Here is a 14,413-nt window from a genome sequence, read left to right on the forward strand (position 1 = left end):
TTGATTATCGAATAAGGTAAAGTGTGAAAAGTCTAGTGATGTGGTTGTTTTAAATAAAAAATACTTCTTTCTGTTTTCGAAAATATTCCTTTTCGTACCCTATTTATGAAAAACGTCCAGTCCAGTTTAGTTTGGTCCATGATATGGGTCCAATTATGATGTAGTTGAATGGATTTTGAAAAGACCTTTTCAACGATATATTATAAGCCCAATTCTGATGAATAATGAGGAAGTTATGGCCAAAATACTAAACTGGGCCCAAACCGGATTTTACCTACGACCTAATGATCATGTGGAGGGTCCAAAGGTTTAATCCTATTTCTTAACTAATTAGGATTTATTAGAAGCTTCTATGAGTTTCTAAAAAATCTTAATTATCCTTTTTGAGAAGATAAAATCAAAGAGTTTGAAATTGAATAAAACTTTCCTTTTTTTTAAATCCTAATTCTATTCGAATTTAAAGATGTTCAAAGACAGTCAGATATTATTTTTGTGCCTCATAATATTTATCCAAATCTTATATGGTTGGATAGATCTTGAAATTATCTTTTCAATGATATATTATAATATTAATTCCGAGCTATAACGAAAAAGATATGAAAGGAATATGAAACTCTATCCAAAACTGACACCCTTCTACTATTTCGGCCATATATTTTTATCTACAAAATATTTTAATCTTATTTCAATTGGGTTGGAAAGTAGACTTCAAGAGCTTTCCAACTACATATTATATGACTTATTTGTACTTCTGAATCAAAAGATATGATAAAAACAAAACCCGCAAAAAAAGCTGTCCTAGCGCCAAACGACAGGTCTGTCGCCTGGCAACAATACCTGTCGCCTGGCGCTGCTCCTGTCGTCTGGCGCTATCTCCTATCATTGGCGACAGGAGGTATTTTATTCCGAATAGGACTCAAACTCTTTTCTATCGTTTCCATGCTATTTTTTCTATAAATAAGGGTCGTATCTCCCCGTTTTTTATCATTCACAACAATCATCTCTTTATTCTCTCTCTAAAAAAGCTAGAAGCTTCTCTCTCTAAAAAAGCTAGAAGCTTCTCTCTCTTCTTTTTCTAAACCTTCCCTCACAAAATTCCACATTCACAAGTTCTAGACACACCTAGACAAGTTCGAAGTTGCCTTCGCCCTAGACGTGAAAGGTTATAATTTCTAAGGGTTTGGTCCCAAATTCCTATTTCAATTATTTAATTAATTGTTTGTTTTATTATTTTCCTTGAAGTTACTAACGCGTGTATTTTGTTATTAGAAAGAGGTACGAGGCATTGAAGTAAGTAATTTAATTGCTTTATTGATCTTTTGATATAGAAATCATGCTTAAATTATTTTGTTAATTCCTAGTATCATGTTTAGGATTAACTAATATTTCTAAAATTATGTATATTATTATGATGCTTCCTATTTCTTTCCTAATATCATGTTAGTATCATGTTAGGGATAAAGCTTTGATCTTTAATGTTTAGTGACATGCTAGGGTTTGTTATTAATCTTGTTAGTATCATACCTAGGATCTTGCTATTGTTATTATGCTTTATTGAGAGTATTATGATGATGATGATTGTTGTCAATTTATTATTGTTGCTTGATGTTATTGTTATTGCTTGATAACGCCCTCTCTTGCAGGTTTAAAGGGAATTTGTACTTGTAATCACGCTTAATAAGATAATTAATAATCTTGTTTAGGCTAATATGATTATAATTCAAGTGATCGCCAATAATAGTTTTGTTTGTGCATTAATATTCAACCAACATAGATTAAACAGTTTAGGGTTAACCTAATGATTATATGTTAGTCAGAAAGCGCACATGAATACGAGAAGAATAAAGTAGAGGCCTATTATTAGGGCAAGTTCAATCTCTTTTAGGTTGGATTTGTACCTTCATCCCCGAACTTCCAGTCATGGTTCCAGACCTATTGGAGTTAACGATCTCCAAGGGGTGTAACCTTCACCCTGTGAACGGTTTACAAGTTCCTAAAACTTGTTGGTGACTCTTTTACTCTAGCTTCCTTCCCTTTGGATGCCACCATGCTTAAGTGTATGATCACGGTGGGGCTCAAGTGTGGGATGCTTGAAATATTCCCTACAATAGACAACAACGATTGACCCGTGAAGGTTACACCCCATTCATAATCCATGAGATTACTAACTCCATATGATTTGGAACCACGAAAGGAGGATCGGGGATGATGGTACAAAGTGAGTCATGGAGTCACATTCGCCCATATTAGCCTCTACTCAATTCTTATTGTGAAAAGTATTTCCTGCGATCTCAAAGGCATACAAAGAAATATTCAATTTGCTCCAAACTATAATTATGCTAAATTGGTTGAATATTAATGCAACATATAATTCTAAAATATTCTTAATCACTTTATTTAATAACAAGATTAAAAAAGGAACTTAAACCTGTTGTCCAAATTATCTTATTAGTCGTGATTTTCAATTACATATTCGCTTCAAACATGCAATTTAATGATCAACAATAAACAATAAAATAAACAATAATATTGAAAGCAATTTAACCATAATGTTGTTAGTCAAATCAAATCATAATAAACCTAATCATGATACTAGCAACAACAATAATAAAAAGATTAATTAAGTGATTAATTTACTCACTTTTCGCGTATCCTTGAGTTGCTACATCATGAATAAGTTGTTAGTCAATTCAATAAAAAATACAAATCAAATTGAAATTAAATTAAATTAAATAAAAGGAGAGTTGATTTGGTCCAAACTCTCAGTTAATTCTACCTTTCATGCCTTGGTTTAAGGATGGAACCTCAGGTCAAGTATGGACTCCTTGGAGTGCTTAAGGAAGGAATGATGAAAAAATAGGGAAGGCTAGTATATAGGCTAAAGCATAAGATCAGAGAGAAAGAGAGAATGATTTGATTGGTGTATAAGAGAGGAAGAGAATGATTTTTGGTGCCCCGAAATTGAGGAAATTAGGTTTGTATTTATAGAGAAAAAGAATAGGGTGAAGAAAGGAACCCTAGAAGTGAAACGGCGCCGCGATAAAACCCTAATTGAACACCACGTCACGGCGTGTGTGCTGTGACACGGTGCACAGCACCGTCACACAGTGTGCATATCGTGGCGGGGTATTTTCCTGTTTTCACGCATTTTTAAAACTATGATAACTTTTGATCCGTAACTCGGAATAAGGCATATAATATATCGTTTGAAAGCTTATCAAGTCTACTTTCCAACAAAATTATAATCTGGTCAAAATCTTTTGTATATTTTAATATATGGCCGTTTTAGTGAAAGGGTGTCAATTTTAGGCCGAGTTTAGTGTTTTGCTCATATCTTCTTCGTTTTAAATCGGAATTGGGCTTATGATATATCTTTAGAAAGATTATTGAAAGGCCTATCCAACCAAGTAATATTTAGACCAAAATTATAGGGCCGCAAAATCATTTTATGTTCGGTTTTGTGATATGGACACAAAAACTAGAAAGTAAGTTAATTATAGCAAAATGGGTTAGGAATTGGGTTGGTTTATGAAATGTATTGGGATTGAATATGGATTTAAGCACTCCAATGTTAAATTCTCAACCCAACCAATAATGACAGTCAAAGGTTGTTCATCAATGGGTTTAGTTTTGGGGAGACATTTTTAGGTGTCTACAATACTCCGTATTAGTTCATGTAAACTAACATTGAAAATTTTTGCAAATGGGCAAAATAAATTTGTTCCTTTTGGGGAAAATTCAACTTACTTGTTACTCTAGGGTTACTATTGTCATTTTCATTTCTATTTTCCCTTTTCAACCTTCACGTCCTAAGTTCTGCTCTAAGAATTCTCCTTTGAAGCATGAATCAAGTTTGCTCTCCACCATTGAAGTAGCTAATGAGGATCATCGAAAAATTTTTAAATGTCTTTCTTTAACAATCGAATCAATTTTACAATATAGTGTACCATTAATTGTTGGTTAATTACAAACAAAAAAAAATATGGTTAATTATCGAACTTCAATTCTTAATTTAGTAACAAAGCAACTTCAATAGAGTAGGGAAAAGCTCACATGGAAGATGAATCAAAAACAAAAAATAATAAAATATTGTCAAATTTACAGTAATATACAATTTGTCAATTTGAGTAACAAATGTTGTTACTCAAAATGAGTAACTGGGGCTTGCCCGTTCATTTTGGGGAAATGAGCAAAATTGCAAAAGAACGAAATCAATTTACTCATTTATAAAAACTAGTCGTTGGCTCGCGCGCTACGCGCATGGTCCCCCAATGTGATTTCGTCTCGGTGATTGTGTATAATTAGTCGTTGTTTATGTGTTACTGTAATTGGTTGCGTTTTGTTTGTCAATTTTCTTTTGCTCTGATTGGTTAGTGTATTATTATATGTGGCCAACCCTAAATTTAATTTGGCTAATGATCACTTTAGCTTAGTAAATAATGATGCAGGCATAGATGGCCAGAGTGGGCAGCAAGATGGCTTTGTTTACTATTACATTGGATGGCACGCAGAAGGCACATGATGTGAGTATTGCTGAGAATGCTGCTAACTGTACTGATGAGCTGGATAAACCTCAACAGAATTTACAATTGACTGCCAGTTTGGATGATGCTAATTTGGGTCAATTGTTATGATTATTGTGTAATTATTCAATGTTATATGCGTAGATTATTTCTAATGTTTTATTGGTAACGAAGTTAGGTATAGTTGTTAGCGTTGATCAATGATGAAATTTGGTAGAATAGATTGTTCAGCTAAGAAATTAATTAATGTAATATATAGGCGTGTTGATTAATGTGTATTGTGTTATGTATTACTAAAGTGATTGAAAGGATATAGTTGTAGTTTCTTATACTTTAATTATATTAACTATATTAATTATGGAAATAATAAAGTTGTTGCTATTATTGTTGTTAAATTGTTTTGAAAGAGTTATAAAAGGCTATTAGCATTTTAATAGTTATAATGATTTAATAATTAATAATAAGGGTAAAAGAATTGTTTATTATTTTTTGGGATTTTGTTAAAGAACAATGGTTTATTAAAAAAAATGTTAAAGAAAAAATCCCTTTAAAAAAGGAAACATTTCTAGCTATGATAATTTAAGTTTTAATTAACAATAAGAGTAATGTTTCAAAAAAAAAAAAAAAAACAATAAGAGTAAGACATCTTGTAGATTACTTTGGATACTTTGTAACCTAACTTTTCGGAAAAAGAAAATGAAATAAATTGCAAATATTTGTAAAAAGGTATAGAGGCAAAGGATCTTGTAGATAACCATTATCACTTTACATCCTTTGTTCCCTCTCTCCTTCCTTATCTAATGATACGATAAAATTTACATAGATAATCCATACCCCCCCCCCCCCCACCCTTTCATAGTTCTCCTCCTCACCCTTTTCCATCTTCCTTTACATTTTCACACTTTACTTATATGGTTTTACAATATTTAGAATCTTATCAAAAAATCTATCGGGCCATTTACCTAATCCTTGATTACGTACTAAAGATGGTCCTCGATTTCTAGAGTTTTTCATCTATCCTTTCTCTTTTCCAGAAGCCCCACGCAATTTTTATTTCTTCACTTCACATTCTTAATTCCTCTTCATTTCTCTCTTCCATAGCCTCTAAGTCTCTCTTTAATTAAACACTAAGAATGGTCTTTTGAAGTAGTGTTTCTCATCTTTTCCTTTCTTTATTACCCTAAAACATCTCCCAGTCTCTACTCTCTTTCCCTTTATCTCCCCCTTAACATGGCTTTGCCCTCTACTCCTTCTAATTTTAAAATGGATTTTAAAAATTATAGGTCGCACTTGCTCCCCTCTCACTTAATCCTTCCTTTATTGGCTCAAACTCTCACACTTTCTTTCTTTCTGCTTTCCTATATATTCTTTCCTATCCATGTTCCATCCTCTAAAAGCTTTGAAAACTATAGGTTACACTTGCTCCTTTTTCCGTTGGCCCCTTTCTCTCTCTCTCTCTTTTCCCCTCGGTCCCTCTCTTTTTCGGCTTCACTTTATCTCCATCTTTCTTACAACCTCCCTCTCTCGCTTTCTTTTTTTCATGGCCTTTCTATCTCTTCCTTTCCCCCTTTCTCTCTCTCGATCGACCCCTTTTCTTTCCTTTCTTTGATTATGATTATAATCTTAAAAAATAGTCTATTTTTAATTAAAGTGCTTTTCATCTCTTTCTCCTTTCTTGAATCCCCTCCTTGTTTTTCTTTCTTCATTTTCACATTCCTAATTTCTCTCATTTATCTCTTTTGTGGCGGTTGTGTCTCTTCTACAGTTAGTGTGCGATCCCCTAATTTGGCAATTTCTAATTTTGTTATAATTATATATCAGATGATATCATGTGTTTTGATTATTAATAATGTAGTAGTGCACAGTCCCCCAATTATTAGTGAAATATAATTCATTATAATTACATAAATTGATTATTATTACTGAATTGATGGAAAGATTTAAGTTGTATTTTCTTATGCTCTAATTATAATAACTATATTAATAATGACAATAATAAAGTTATTTCTGTTATTATTATTAAATTGAGTTTTAAAAGACTATTAACATTTTAATAGAATGATGATTATAAAAGAACTGTTTAGTATTTTTTTGGGCTTTTATTAAAGAACAATAGTTTATAAAAAAAAAGGTACAGAAAAACTTACGTTTAAAAAAAGTAAAATTTTTCTAGCTATAATTATCTAAGTGTTAACATTAAGGATAAAATATCGTTTAGATTTATTTGGATACTTTGTAACTTAACTTTTCGTAAAAAGAAAACGAAATAGATTGCAAATATCTTTAAAAGGTTTAGGGGTAAAGAATATTATAAATAACCATTATCACTCTCCTTAGTTTGCTTTCTCCCACCTTCCTTATCTAATGATATAGTAAATTTACAAAGCTAATCCATACTTGCCACCCCCCTCTTCTCAGTTTCCCTCTTCACCCTTTTCCATCTTCCTATACATTTTAACAATTGACTTGTATGGTTTTATAATAATTAAAATCTTTTCAAAAAGTTACAATTTACCAAATCTTTGATTAGATACTAAATATATGGTCCTCTAAAGAGTTCTTCATCTATCTATTTCTCTTTTTTAGAAGTCCGATCCCTCATGATTTTTATTTTTTCATTTCACAATCCTAATTTTTCTCCATTTCCCTCCACCGTAGCTTTTAAGTCTCTTTCACAATTAAACACTAAGAATGGTTTCTTGAACTACTTCTCACCTCTTCCTCTTTCCATTACCCTATAGCATCTCTCTCTCCCCCTCCCCCAGTCCTGTCCTCCTACTCCCTCTTATGTTTTTTAATGGATTTGACAATTATAGGTTGTACTTGCTCCCCCCTTACTTAATCCTTCCTTTAATGGCTCATATTCTTTCTCTCACTTTTTTTATTCCTTCTAAACCTTAAAAAGCTATGAAAATTATAGGTTACACTTGCTCCTTTTTCCCCTTTTTTTCCCGCGATCCCTCTGATTTTTCTCTATCGTATTATCTCTATCTTTAATTTTCTTCCAACGTCCCTCTCTTGCTTTTGTTCTCTCCTGGTCCTTCTCTCTATCCCTCTCCCTCTTTAACACTCAATCTCTTTATCAGCCACTTTCTTTCTTTATCGCCCTATTTCTTTCTCTTTCAACCCCTTTCTCTCTCATCACCCGGCCCTATTTCTCTTTCTTTCCTTCTTTCTATCTTACTCTCCAACCCTCATAGCCATCCCTCTTTTTTCTTTCTCTATCTTTTACCGGCTCCTTTCCCCTCTCTTCTCTCTCTCATCTCCTTCCCATCCTTTTTTCTCTCACATTCCCTCTTGCCCCCCCCCCCCCCCTCTCTCAACCCCTTTCCTTTCTCAGCATGCCCTCGCCTCTCCTGACATGCCCTCTCTCTCTTTCGACATGTCATCTTTATCTTTCATCACTCCTCTTTAAAACCATTTTTTTCTTGATTTTCTCTCATTAGGTCCGTCTCTCTCTCCTTCCCATTCTCTTTTTTCTCTATCTATCTATTTCTCTCACTCCTTTTCTCTCCATTTCATTCTCCTAATGTATATTCCTCCTTTTCTCCCTCTCTTCTTCCCTCGTCTTTTACTCTCTCCCCCTCCTCCTGCTTTCCTCCCCATCCTCTCTCTCTCTCTCTCTCTCTCTCTCTCTCTAAAGCAATATAAAGTATGATTTTACAAACATAATTAAAAAAAAAAACTCATGAATTCTCTATATTTTAACAATTGACTTTTATAGTTTTACAAAATTTAAACTAAAGTATTATTTACTACTCCTTGATTATATACTAATAAGATGGTTCTCTAAAGACTTCTACATCGATCTCTTTCTTTTTCGTTGATGAAGTCCCTTACCATTTTTTTTCCTTGCATTTCACAATCTTATTTTTTCTCCATTTCCTCCTCCATCTCTTCTAACTTTCTAGGTCTCTTTCACAACTATACACTAAAAATGATCTCTTGAAGTGTTTCTCATCTCTTCATTCCTCTATTTCCTTGAAACCTCTTTTTCCTTTTATCCCTCAACCTTGTCTCTCTACTCCCTCTTTTTTATAATAACATTTAAATTATAGATTGCACACGTGCACCTGTTCTCCTATTACTCGTGCTTTCCTTTATTGACTTAAACTCTTTAGTTGTCTCTCACTTTCTTTCTTTTTTACATGATCCTTCTTGTCCTAAGCCCGTAAGTTCTATCCTTTTAAAGGATTTAAAAATTATAAGTTGCACTTGCTCCCTCTCCCCCGAGGCCTCTTTTTTGCACTCTCTCCCACATACGACCCCTTCTATTTATCCCAGTTTCTCTCAATCTCCATCTTTCTTTCGACTTTTCTTTCTCTCATTTTCACTTGGCCCTTCTCTCTCCCTCGACCTATCTCTCTCCATCTCACTCTATTTCTCTATCCCGATCCCTCTCTCCCTCTATATATATATATATTTTTTATATCTTCCTCTTTAAATTAGACCCTTACCTCTATCTCTCTCTTTTTGTCTCCTAACCTCTCTCTTTCCCTTTCTCTTATTCGTCTCTTCTCCCCTTCCCCTCCCTTTTTTCTAAGTCCCATCCCATCTCTTGGCCTGCCCTCTTTCTCTCTCTTTTAACTTACCCATTTTCACTCTCCCGACCACCCACTCTCCCTTGCCCTCTTTCTCTTTATTGACTGTTCTTTCTTCTTCCCCCTCTCTCTAGATGTATCTCTCTCTTGGATGCTCACTCTCTCCCTTTCTCTCTCCCATGTCCCATCTTTTTCTATCCTCATTTTCCCTTTCCCCCCTTAATCTTTTTCCCTCTCCTCTTCCCCATTCCCTCTCCGTATGCTTCCCTTCCACCCCCCACCCCTCTCTAAAACTATATACTACTAAGGTCGTATAAAATTAAAATAAAAACATGTATTCATGAAACTAACACGATTCTACCACAATTTTGAATTTTAATTTTAAAGGTGCTTCTAAGAAGTTCACTTTCTCATGATTGATGAACACGTGCGTTGCACGTGGTACCAAGGTATCACTAAATTGTTAATTTGTAACGACTCGTTTTAAGTGTAATTAATTAATTGTGAGGTTTTTTTGTTGGTAATTAGCACTTAATAATTGTAGGCATGGTAAATGAAAATGCAGCAATTTTTGTAATAGAAATGAAGGGAAAACAAAAAAAAAAAAAATGCATAGACATTTACTTTAATACCCAATTTTAACATTTTCTACAATACTGTTCTAGACACATAAAGTTGAATGATACATCCAAATCAGAGGCAAACTTTTATACCTAATATTATTAATACCTATAAACAAAAGATATGTTTGGTTTTAATAAACTTGATGCTTCTAATTCTTTTTACCATCATATCAGCAAAGAAAGAAAGAAAGTACAAAATATTGTAAAATGACATCAGCAAAGCAATAACATCAGAAATGTTCTTCTGAAAGAAATTCAAAAACTGCAAACTGCAGTAGTCAATCGATACAATTTTAAAAACATTTAACTTAAAAAGAGACCATCAAAGTTGATTAAAACAATGACTAATAATTCCCAATTGCGATATAACCCAAGGCAAGAACTACATATAGAATAGTTTACCAACTTGAATTAATCTCTGATCAAAACCATTTAATATTTAATGGTTTTACAAATTAGTCGGCCATAATTAGGGTTTAAACTACCTGTAAAACACCATAGATGACAAGATCGAGCACCATGGTTCCACCGCCTGCAACAACTCCCTTAAATAGCTTGTTATCTTTCGTAGCTATAGCTGGAGAATCCATTGTTATGATTTTTCTGTAAAATTAATCAGTTGAGTCAATTGCATATCACCATCATCTTCTCTACCCTTCTGTTGCAGGCTTGCAGTTGTTTCTCTTGCACAACTATACGTAGTATTTATTTAAGAGTTGTAATAAGCTTATATGTTCTTTTATTGTGAAATTGTGTTTTTCCAGGAGCGTATGATGGGGTGCATTTAACCATTTGCAACACCCATGTAGCCCATCAACATGTGTATTTGTAATGCAAAAATGCTTCTTTGATCAATAAACTAATACAGGGCATTACCCTTTATATAGAGTAATTTTCAATATAATTTCAAGTTCCAACAATCTACTAACTCTTTAAAAAATCTAGATATCAAGGATTTTTTTTGTTATTGTTTTTTTTTTAAACGATCTATGTCCTATTTGATTAACTATTTCAATTTCAAAATCTTCACTTGGCTAGCCCTCGCATTTCCATTTCAAATAATTAGATAGATAAAATTAAAAAAAAAAATCATTTGTTTAGAGTAATTTAATTTATTTTGATTATGTATATATGAAATATTTACAATAATTGCATAAGATACGTACACCTTAGCTTTACTTTTGTTGCACCAAATAGATGTATTTGTTTAAACTAAATGTCTCCTACCTTAACTTTTATCAAAAACCGTTGCTACTTTTTCCCACAATTTTTATATATAAATATGATGCTTTTTATTATTTAATAATATTGTATCGGATCATATATTATACACTTATTCTTAATTAGAGCTTCTATCTTCTTTTCTTAGAAATTATAAAGCTTCTATCTTCTTTTCTTAGAAATAATAAAGCTTCTATTCTCATTTTGTATCTTTTAATAATGCATATGTCAATGACAAAGGATCGAAGATTCTGTTAAGTTCAAACTATAAAATTTCATTAATTATAGACTTTGTTTTGAAATCCCTTATTTTGTTGTAGAGAATCATTGTTTTATTACCAAATAATTTTAATCTTAATTAATGGTGTCTGTCCATCAAGTATCTATTCTCACAACATCGACATGGCCTGGCATACAACTCATAATTAAGGATATCTGGCATGATTTTACAAAATAGATAATCAATGCCATTTTGTAAAGTTAATATTAGCTAATAAGTGATGTAATATATGCATAATGTTAATTTCTGTAACGGAGATCAATGACTTAATAATAACAATTTACTAAAGCAACTCACATCACAAATTCTTATGGTATAAAAAGATGTACGTAATAAAACAAAAGTAAAACATAAATTATCTTACTTGTGACAATGTCCAGAAGGATTTTATGTCAACTTTGCTTCAAGTAAGAATAAGAACAATATAAAAGAGAAATGATGTAATGTATACCTGCTCGAACTAACGTCGTTTCTTAGTTTCACTCATCTCTCCCCTGCATCTTGATTCACTTTATTGATTTCAGCTTCTTTCTGGCGAAAATACAGATGGACAACTCTAGTTAAAGCAAAGCCTTTAAGAAAAACTCTATAGCTTACAAATAAAGACAGACAACTATGTTTATATTAAAGAAAAACATATGGGCAAAAAAGAGCAGGATAATCGACCTCATTATAGCATAATTTTGAGATTTAGCCTATATAAATGCCATATTATATTCTATATCAGCTACTCACATATCAGGTTATGTAACCAAGCTTTATAGCACCATCCTTAAAAAACTACAGATATACCCAAACAAACCATGTGACAAAACCAAATAACGACCAGACCACACAAATTACCCTAATAAAAACCCACCGCCAACCATGCCAAGCTTACCACTATATTATAGCTCCGTTGATTAGTGTAATTTGTAAAGTAACACAAGCCATATATCTTATAACCAACATAAATAAGCAAATGCTAAAAAAACACTAAGAAACAACAAACACGGAACTAATACTTTGTTAAGTAGTATAACCACACAAACTAAAATAGAATTTTATATCTTTTGGGCATTTTTTCCCCCTTACATGTATTTTTATCCCCTATTCAAAGCACTTATGTAAAAATTCGAAAATTATTAACAAAATAGGTGACATCTTTCATAGTGATAAGCTTATGGGTGATCACATACATAAAGTATCGATTTAACGACATCTTTCATAGTGATAAGCTTATGGGTGATCACATAAAGTATCGATTTAGCGACATCTTTCATAGTGATAAGCTTATGGATGATCATATCACTATTTCTTAAGGAAGACAAAGCTAAGAAAGGTTCCTAATTAATAGAATTTTCACCAATAATGAACATAAAACACAAATTAAAAAGCACAGGACTTCCAGTTGGAAGCACGATCGTAAGGGTCTTCCCACATCCCTTTCGGTTCCAGCTTATTATGTCCCTACAAATTGTGAAGGATGTGAACATTTAACACTGAAAGACTAGATAGAAAATGCACATACTCGCATAGCAAACACTAACTAAGTGGTCAACGCAAAGAAAGAAGGCATACCTCTACTAATGCATGGGCAACTAACTTCAACAACCTTCCAAATGGTGTTTTTTGAGGCTTATTCACTTTAATTATCTTTCTCAAAGACAAATATCAGTACATATATAAAAATTGCCTTTAAATGGCTCAACAGTTGTCATTGCAGCCACTTAACAAAAGTTACCGTGAATTCACAGAAGATTAAATAAATAAACACAAGCTGAGCCAAACTTCTCCTTCACTACAAGAGAAATATACCTAGTTTGTTTCACAAAAACTAAATTTTCTACTCCCTTGGTTCCAAAATTGAAAAAACAATTCCAAAATCAACGAACAGCACAAATCCAAAAATATATGATTTAGATAGCATGTGCTCAGACTTCTGGCAGTGAGAGAAATGCAAACGTGTTAACTTCGAGTAGATATCAACATTTAAACAAAACTAATTCAAGCAAACTGGAACAGAGATAGTATGTTTGGAGTAAGGTAATAATATGCTCTGTATCAGGGAATAGCAACCAAAAAAAAAGTGTAATACGACCTAATCCGAGCATGAAGTTCTAAGAAGAGGTATCATCACTATGAAGGAAGCATTTCCTTCATTAATTTCATTATAACTAATTACCACGTAAAAATATGGGAGTTAGTGGTGATGATTGCTGAAGAATATTGACTAATCCAAAGTGACGTTGCTAGTAAAGCACCATCTTAGACATCCTAAGATAGTGAGTTAGAGACATCCATATGGAAGATCCCACACCAAATGACAACCAAAAATCCATTAGCTTTTTTCCCAACTAACTAACTCGTATATGAAGCTAATGACAGTGGCCAAATTTGCAAGTTTTAAACCACTTTTTGTACATAATTAGTGCTTGGGTGTTGCCATCTAAAAATTTAGTAACAGGTTACAACAAGAAAGGTATCTGAATGTTCAAACTTACAATTGAACTTTTTGCAAAAAGAAATCAATCAATCAAATTATACCAATGTCCAATTAATTAAACTAAAATAAAACAAAACAATCAATTTAATTGAAACAAAATATAAAAAATCTCACCCATATCCATGCTCATAATAAGGTAAATTAAAGAGAAGGGTTTCAACAACATCGAAAATCCAAGCATCATTTTCATCGCCGGAAACATTAGCGGACTTCGCGGATTCCAACTCATCTCCGGCGACAACTTCCGAATTCGACAAGTAAAGGTCACTGGTTAATCAAAGCATCGGGTTGGAATGGTGTCCCAAATTCTGGCATCGTCTGTTTTGACGGAAAACCGACATCTTTCGCAGAACAGTTGGTCACATACAAATTTTGAGTTTCGAGCCTCGAAAGATCTTATTAACAAAGCTGCAACATAATTCAGTTAATTTGATATTTTAGATTGGTAATGGAAAAGAGATTAGTATGAACAAATGAAAATCTGACAATTCAATTAATTTGATATTTTAGATTGAGAAAAAACTTACAAAAGAATTGAAGCCATATGAATTGGTACTTCGAGGAGCAAATTAGTGGAAGGCATGATTGATTGATTGCTTGCTTTGGTTTGCTCTGATTCGATTGAAGATGGTCTAGAGCAGTTGAAGAAGAACTCTTCAATTGAGGAGAGAGAAAATGAATGAAGAGAGAGCAAACACAAGGACACCAAGTAACGAAGGAAACAAATATGACGATTCTAC

General features: G+C 32.9%; 1 long non-coding RNA gene across 1 annotated transcript; it reads right to left on the reverse strand.

The window, feature by feature from the left end:
- Window positions 1-9,921: 9,921 nt before the first annotated feature.
- Window positions 9,922-14,413, reverse strand: LOC145581972 (uncharacterized). Its single transcript, XR_014099716.1, has 4 exons — window positions 14,201-14,413; window positions 13,788-14,081; window positions 11,640-11,719; window positions 9,922-10,290 (listed from the first exon to the last, which is right to left on the reverse strand). It is a non-coding gene; the product is annotated as an uncharacterized LOC145581972 (long non-coding RNA).

The sequence above is a fragment of the Chenopodium album genome, chromosome 15 (assembly GCF_948465745.1).
Source record: "Chenopodium album chromosome 15, dcCheAlbu1.1, whole genome shotgun sequence".
Lineage (NCBI taxonomy): Eukaryota > Viridiplantae > Streptophyta > Magnoliopsida > Caryophyllales > Amaranthaceae > Chenopodium > Chenopodium album.